Consider the following 7,329-nt stretch of genomic DNA (forward strand, 5'->3'; position numbering starts at 1 on the left):
CTGTGAGATGCAACGGGGGATTGTCCTTTTTGGCTAGGACTGATAATCATTGGTCTATTTTTTAGCTTGGGTTTCATTCAATGCCTTGGATTGGGATTGGATGGAAGTGAGTCATGGAAGGGTGGAGTACTTGTGGATGCGTTTGGAAATCAGCACATCAACATCACCCGGATAGTGCTCTGCTCCTTAGATATTTTTCTAAAAGGAACCTAAAGTATATATATATATATTTAAAGCCTTTCCCAAAGAAGATAAAGAAAAAATAATAAATGGAAATTGTGTAAAGGCACCGCCTCAACACATGGCAGAGGAGGCAAGGCATCTGAGTCCTGGGACGAGGATCTCGATATGCCTGGGAAGTGTAAGTGGTTGTTTGAAAGATAACTAGATAACTTTAATATTACTAAAGGAAAAAAGAATTAAAATATTCTAAAATGGAAAAGGGTGGAAACAACCGGGTAAATGCACACTTATAAGCGTATGCAACAGGTTGCATGATGTTGTCAAATGTCTAAAATGTATTCTTTGATTTGACTTATTCGAAATCTTGGTTTTTCTAGTATCATAGTATTACCTTGAAAATGTGAATTTACCAAAGGGTTCGGTGGGAGAGTGGATTTCAAAGAGTTATATTGCTGGCCGAAATTTTATGTTGTATATAAAGTTAATTTAAAAACTAGAACATGGACTTCGATTTATGAAATGGGGGTCAAACTTGAGAACATGGGATACGTGTAGTTGGTAGTAATACTCATCTTAGGGGAACTCATCGACAATTGTGCTCGACCAAGCCCGAGAAAAAATCATTGATGACCTTGAATCAAGGATGAATTAGAGAACTCCTACCAGTCAACCCTGGAAGGTCGAGTTCAATCTAGTTGAATGACTTCGATTTAAAAGGTTGATCCTATTCGGAAAGATTTCTCAGGGTTGAGAGACCTATGTGAGAAATTTGGAATAATATCACCTTCTCAAGTTGTCTTGAGTTGGCACCATAGAGTAGGAGGAATCCTATCTTGGTGTCGGTCTTGAGTGGGAGGGATGTCAGGAATCGCGGTGTAGTTGTTTGAGTGTGGTATAGCCAGCGGTCCATGGTATGACCCTCACACCTTCTTTTTTTTCTTTTGCTATATAAAGAAAAGAAAATAGTATCATCGTGGCATTTCAATTTAGTAAGAGGCATGGGGAAGGCTATACTCCTTTTGCATTTCAATTATGTTTTGTAGTATGAGCATAGAATAATGGGTGAAAAACCAACGAAGGTGACAATTAGTTTCATGAATAGCTAAGGGTAACTTGCACAAGATTATTAGTAAAGAGTGCAACAAACTAAGGTTGATATGCACCCCTATGAAACTACCATGTCTCCCTCACAGAACATAAATGTGATATGTTGTTTTCCTAGAAATTGAAACATTGAGCTAAAAATGCCTCATTTTGAAAGATATATACCTGGGGTAATCACAAAGAATTTTTTTTATGGTGTTGGGTGAATGTAAGGACAGGGGCTTATACAAGGGAGAAAAGGTGCATCTTACAAAGCATTATCCATTATGAAGGATTGGGGGGCTAACCTTTGCTACACCTCAAACCACCACAAAGGAGAATGAAGAGAATAGCTTACTCAAAAGGAAAGAGGGATGCAATTTTTGACGAGCGCTTTTTAAGAATCGAGCGAGTGGATTCTCAAAAGAAGGGACAATATATCCATCTCTCTCTCTCTCTCTCTCTCTCTCTCTCTCTCGTTTCCTCTCTCTCTCTCTCTTCAACTAAAATTTGATTGTCGTTTCACGACCAGCTTACATTCAAACAAAAAACACCATTCAATACACTATTAATAAGAGAAATAGAAGTTCCTTACACACAGTTACGGTCTATTTCATATAGCAAACCCCAAATCTATGTGTTCCATTGCATCAAAAGTAAATACATATGGGGGGTGATACATCATGTGTGACATGGAGGAAAGAAGAGCGGTGGGGGGCCATATGCTCAGGGAGGAAACAAAGGTCGTGCCAACGTGGGTAGTGCACCAAATGGTGGGGGAACTCCTCCAAATAGCAGAGGGTACGAATTATATGTGGGGGGGGGCTGTAGGTAGTGAAAGAGGCAATGGATCAACTCCGGGTGGGGCCTCAGATGTGGAAGCAATGAATGCACTGGGAGACGGTCCAGCTGCACGCCATGCCAAAACTGGGGCCGTGAAAGTGGGATATGGTGCTGCTACTGCCCCGCCCTGACTGCTGAGTGGTGTCGGGAACGGTGGGTCAAGACGATGAAGCTGCTCGGACACCTGCTTCGTTTACTCAGTTACCTAAGCTCTAATACTCTTATGAAACATCAATTTCGAGCCTAAATCCGAAGGTAGGTGCTGAGCTGGCTCCAGACAAAAGCACTAAAAACTACCCAATCCTTCTCACAACTGATGCAATGTCTATGTAGTAGTAAACATTATGCTGCCAATGTCCCAACTCCTGCAAAACAATCCAACACAGCATCTCCCATGTCTGTGAAGGTACCCAGTAGCCATCTACAAAAAAAAAGTAACCTTTAGATTTATTATACCTATAATTTTATAGGAACAATAAAAAAAACTTCCAAAAAGTTTCTACCACCTAGCAAACACTGGACTCCTCTCAACACCTCTACGATAAGGCCGGCCCATACGATCAAGCATCCATTGTGTGGAATCTTAACTTGGTAGCTTCTCCCACAACATGTCGTCATCTGCAGAGAAGCCACGTACATTTGCTGCAATCTCTCCATCCGCTCGATCATACCTCGGAAGCCGACACCCACCAGTTCTAGGGGGTGAAAAAATGGCCATCAACAAAGTACCAACCTATGAGTGCAAGTAAAACATTATTTTTTGACATGCAAACATCGAAGTTACTATTCATTATCAAAAAAAAAAACATACCCCCTCTAAATAGTTCTGAACAGTTGTACAACTAGACTCCAACACCTGTAAGTACAATATACTCAACAACTGGAAACCAGCTCCCTCTGCCTTCGAAGTGACAATGGAAAGATGTTTTGCACGACATGTCGCCACAATCATGCCATCAACCAAAAGAAACTCAGATGCCAGAAGGAATGCAGCATCCACAAGCTCATTATCCCATTGGTTCCATAAAGGAACCCCACCCGTGCTAGCTGCATGTGGCCTAGTGTGTAAGGGAAAGGCCATGTACACCAAACATACGCCACCCAATCTCAAGCTGGGGTTCATCTGACATGTTCCTGATAGAGAGCCCAAGAATCTACGTAGTGACTGCATAGAACTGCATGCAATCTTTGTTAGCGCTAAAATTGTGCACATAACTATGATTGTAAATAAGCGTGGCTTACTTGTCATTGCACAACACATTTGGAATAGCTTTTGCCAACTCTTTGGCACTAGCATGCACTGCAAGGTGGTGTGTCTCTACATCCGTATCTGTATGAAGCAACATAAGATCAAATATATATTTCAAGCAATGCTAAAGAGAACAACACAACATTAACCATTTTTACGTACCTGGATGGTTATCTCCTACAACTCTGGCCATGTCTGATAGGTCCTCTGTAGCCCTTCCATGTGATGGTGAACATGGAGGGGACTCCTTGACACCCCCCACTGGTCTTGGAGTGAAGGATAGTGTCAGTACACTGTGGCTCATAGCACTAAGGCTATGAGCACTATCGCTAACTTCTACAGAATACTCCGCAACCACATGCTCGCTCTCACTATCACTGGAAACTATAGCCCTCTTCTTTGTCTTCCCACGTTGCTTGTCAGCCGGTTGTGCTTGCGAGTCTTTCTTTGAGGTCTGTTTCTTCTTCTCCGGTTTCTTTGATGTGTTTGGAGATAGAGAATCCTCTATCATAACCGCTTTCTTCCGTGATGCACTATGCTCCGCTATTAATTAAAAGAAGAAGAGTTATTGAGCCCATATTCTATTGCTTCATGGCAAAGGTAAAAACTATATAGAGGCATACCTATGTATAGCTCTTCCTCTTCGGGTGGGTACTCCTTGTCCGGGTAGTCCAGCCACCAAGGATACTTGAGCCACGCTCCCTTTGGCCGCAAGTTGTCTATCCACTCGTCAGGATATAAGCCCGTCTCCTCTCTCTCCGACGTGCACCATGCATCACTGGGGTGCTTGGGAATGGGAAAGACAAGAGCATCTCTCCACCATCTACAAGACAGACCACAATATTTTCATTTGCATAGAACAAGATTAGTGTGTCATACTACATTCTTAATTTGTCAATTAAAGATGTCAAACCAGTACAACAAGCGTCGTGCTGTACAAGCAAAATGGGGTTGCTCTTCGGGATCCTGTGTGGACTTGATCTGAGCACTCCACTTCTTGAAGGCCTTCTCAAAGTGCTTGCGTTTGTATGTCTGTAATGTGTAGGAAAGTGTGCAACCATGCCTACCTTCAGCCTTCTCATGTTAAATAGCAACATCATGATTCTCGGCCTCCATTTTCTTGGCCATCTCAAGCACTCTCTTGCAGTAGCAAATAATAAGTCACAAGTTACGTTATCAACAAATTGCTAGCTGGTGCAGATAATCACTAAATCTAACCTTTCTAATTGCCACCAGTACACGTGATATCGAAGCCACAGGATCCAGGCCTTCTTCGTCAAATCGATGCCCTTCTCCTTTAAGGATGCATCACCGCCTTGGAGCAAATGAAGCAAGCAGCACTTCCTATCAAAGGAAAAGCGAGGCTTATTTTTTATTGCTACATAATAAAAAGAGAAATATATCCAATGATTTAAATGACTTTTACTTACTTTGTCGGGCTAATGCGTGCACGCACAACCTCTACCACTCTCGAGGGTGTCATTTTCGTGGTCTTCTCGCCCCAACATGTAAATGATATACATTTCTGGAAAAAATCGATGCCATTCTCTGGATTTGCAATGGTGGCTATCTCAAGCCCTTTGCACGTAAAGTATTGCTCCGTTTGAGATAGCGCTAGATTGATGCTTTCCTTGTATGCGTCAGGTGCCAACTCGTAGTCAAAACTCCCTTTTGATGGCAGCCCTTCCATTTTACTACTAAACATATGATCGAACTCTTCCTATCATTTTCCAAGGACTCAATCAAAATACATATAATAAGATTTCACAATCAAAACATATTCTCATTTAGCATTGGTTTAAAGCATACCTTCCAAAGTAGTTGTGCAAGGATAGCCATTGGCAATTTTAGCCACTTTGACTTGTTTGGACCTCTAAAATTCAAAGCCCTTTCTGCTGCCAAACACGCTCTTTCGGGGAATTTTTGCAAAAGTGAAGTAGGGTACGCCAACCCTAGCTTTCTCATCATGAAAATATCATGAGCGGTTGTATGAGGCACTGAAACCCTCATGGCCTTGTGTAACACTCGATTGTAATTTATATAGTTTAAAAACAAGATGCATTTACATTCGCAAAAAAAAAAGGGCTCACCTATTGATTATACCCAAAACCAGTAGAAACTTAGCTGTCTCATGGGGTTGAAAATCAACTAGAACACACTCCACCTTTGGTGCCTTATCAATTGGAATGTCATTCTCATTCATCCACCGCATCCATGTCTCCAATCGGTGATTACCATCCCAAACCACAAAGTACCTCTCGACTATGTGACTAAGCTTGGGGATTTGGCGAAGCTCCTCATCCAAATCATATGACATTGCAAGATCCCTCGCAGCGTGACCACGATGAGTAAATTGTTTGTGATCCTCCCCAGGAATCCGTTCACTAACAATAAATCTTGCCATGGTTGGTTGGTAGCTTTTGTTTGCAATGGAGAGTTGCAAATCGATCACATGGTCATCATGCTTACGGATGGCGGGGTTTGAAAGAAATCGACATAGAGGCAAGCGTGGAAGTTTGTCATCGTATGGTACTCTATGAGAATCCACCCAGCCCAATGAAATGTGCTTGTCGACAACGTTTCCAACTGCTTCATCTCTTACATCTTCAATAGCGGTACCTGTTTCCACACGATGACTGGGTCCGGCGCTTGATTGTGATGTTCCATCCACTCCAGTGACGATGGACACTATGCGATCTAAAGAACTCAAGGCTTGAGATTTTTGGGTATCGTGTGTGCATAACGAAGGTACTTCTTGTGACGTAGTAACATCAACCTCATCCACGGCACCATTATTTTTGGTTTGATTTCTTGTTCTCATGCTTGCGCTAAAGAAGATAGACATAGGATAATTTATGAGAAATAGATATAGTATGATTTATGAGAAATTGTAGGTAAGAGTTTGAGATGTGAAGAAGAGGAAACTTGACAGAGAGAAAGAAAGAGATCTGTGCAATAGAAGAAAATAGAGAAGAAGAAAGTGAAAAGAGAAGATCAATGCAATTTATAAAGCTTTCATATTTTTTTATTAATTTTAATTTTTTAATTATATTATTTTGTCCTTGTGTGTGTATGTGAGAAAGGAGTGTGTGTGTGTGTGTTGGCATGTACGTGTGTGTGTGTGTGTGTTGGCGTGTGAGTGTATGCGCGAGTCTGGGCATGTGCGTGTGTATGCACGCTTGTGTGTGCGTGTACACACGTGTGCATGTGCGTATGTGTACACACACACACACATTGCACGCAGATGCGTGTGTGTGTGGTGCACACACACACGTGTGCGCGCCTGCGTGTGTGTGCGTTTGTGTGTGTGTGCACATATACGCGCCTTCGTGGCGCCTGTGTGTACGTTTGTGTGTGTGTGTGTGTTTATACGCATATACACGCTTTTTGCGTGTGTGTGTGTGTGTGGACACATACATGTGGCAGTCCACGTGGACACGCTGGCCACACTGGCCGTCGCGTGTCCACGTGGACTCGCCACGTGTACCGTGGTCGACCGACAGTACACGTGGCCAAGAGCACTGCCACGTAAGTAGCACGTCGGCCACGTGGCCTACCATGTGTAGTGTCGCTGGACGACAGTACACGTGGCACTATGCGTCGTGTATTTTTAGGCACCATGTGGCGTGCCACGTGTACTACCGCTGGGCCTTTTTAGGTGCCACATGGACACATACATGTGGCAGTCCACGTAGACACGTTGGCCACACTCGCCGTTGCGTGTCCACGTGGACTCGCCACGTGTACCATGGTTGACCGACAGTACACGTGGGAGGCCACGTGACCAAGAGCACTGCCATGTGGGCAACACGTCGGCCACGTGGCCTACCATGTGTACTGTCGCTGGACGACAGTACACGTCGCACTATGCGTCGCGTATTTGTAGGCACCATGTGGCGTGCCACGTGTACTACCGCTAGGCCTTTTTAGGTGCCACGTGGACACATACATGTGGCAGTCCACGTGGACAC

The sequence above is a fragment of the Adiantum capillus-veneris genome, chromosome 19 (assembly GCF_014529385.1).
Source record: "Adiantum capillus-veneris isolate H3 chromosome 19, ASM1452938v2, whole genome shotgun sequence".
Taxonomy (NCBI): Eukaryota; Viridiplantae; Streptophyta; class Polypodiopsida; order Polypodiales; family Pteridaceae; genus Adiantum; species Adiantum capillus-veneris.